Source organism: Bidens hawaiensis, unplaced genomic scaffold, assembly GCF_021521415.1.
Source record: "Bidens hawaiensis isolate Kalapana, Puna unplaced genomic scaffold, B.hawaiensis_p1.1 tig00034456_1, whole genome shotgun sequence".
NCBI classification, from domain to species: domain Eukaryota; kingdom Viridiplantae; phylum Streptophyta; class Magnoliopsida; order Asterales; family Asteraceae; genus Bidens; species Bidens hawaiensis.
This window is the reverse complement of record NW_027495957.1, coordinates 22,211-23,413: the sequence shown is the minus strand read 5'-3', so window position 1 is coordinate 23,413 and position 1,203 is coordinate 22,211.

The window sequence follows — 1,203 nt, the reverse complement described above, 5'->3', positions numbered from 1 at the left end:
CTGGATGAATCTTGGATACATAATGAACCGCTCCCGAGCTATCGCCCTCCTCTGTCTGTCGATCTCGTAAAAGACCATCTGACTAAAACTATAACGTTTGTTATAAGTCAGAGCAGTCATTGCTGACTGCATGGTCGCACCCATACCATCAGTGCCCGCCTTCCTCCCAGACATACACATAATCATGACGTGCATGAGGAAGCGCCACTGATCGAGCAGGAACCCCTTCCGTCTCTGGGTATCGCCCAATGGACCAGAATAGCCCATTCGTAGAAACGCTACATCACGAAACGGAGCCACAAAGTCAGTCGGGTCGTCCCGAGTCTCCTCTCCAAAGCGTAACGCCACCCGTATCTGTTCAGACGAGAACTGAACTTCTTGGTTGTTGACTGTTGCTCTCATGACCGGGGGCTCAACACGACAATCATACTCCACCGTCTGCCAGAAATCCTCGATATTGGGTAAGGATATCAGCAGAGTCGTCGTGATTGCGTGAAATATCCTCGAGCGAATGAGGAAAGAAATGATCTCACGGTAGTCCTCTACGCCGCTCGCTTCCGGGTCTAAGGTAATGTACATATTGTGACCCGGGAAAAATTGTCTCTGGTTATCTCCGTCATCGCCTCTAGCACCTCCAGCACCAGCTACTGCAGCCATATCTGCAACAAACGAACCAAGTAAGATAAACATTAAAGCATAACACAAGTTCGCTTATTACCATGAGCGAAGTTGTGATAAAGACTGTATAGGCGAAGTTAAAGTTTGGGCGAAGTTGGGAACAACTTCGCTTCAGCTTTAAGTTCGACTAAAAATTATTAAGTTAAAAAGGTTCCAGGCGAAGTTAAAGTTGGGGCGAAGTTGGGAACAACTTCGCTTCATCTTTAAGTTCGCCTCACCACAACATCGCCTCAGGCTAATTTAAGTTTCAGGCGAAGTTGAGCATCAGGCGAAGTTACGGATAACTTCGCCTCAGGCGAATTTAAGCTCCCGGCGAAGTTACGGATAACTTCGCCTAAACCTTAACTTCGCCTGAATCTGAAACGGCGACAGTAAGGTTAATCGAAATCCGGAAAACCGGTGTTTCGATTAACTTTGACGATTGAGGAGGCTCAAACACATGATATTAATGATAACTAAACGACCAGGTTGTACATGAACACGTAAAACAAGTTTTGAAATCGGGTTTAAGGATCGGTCGTCCGA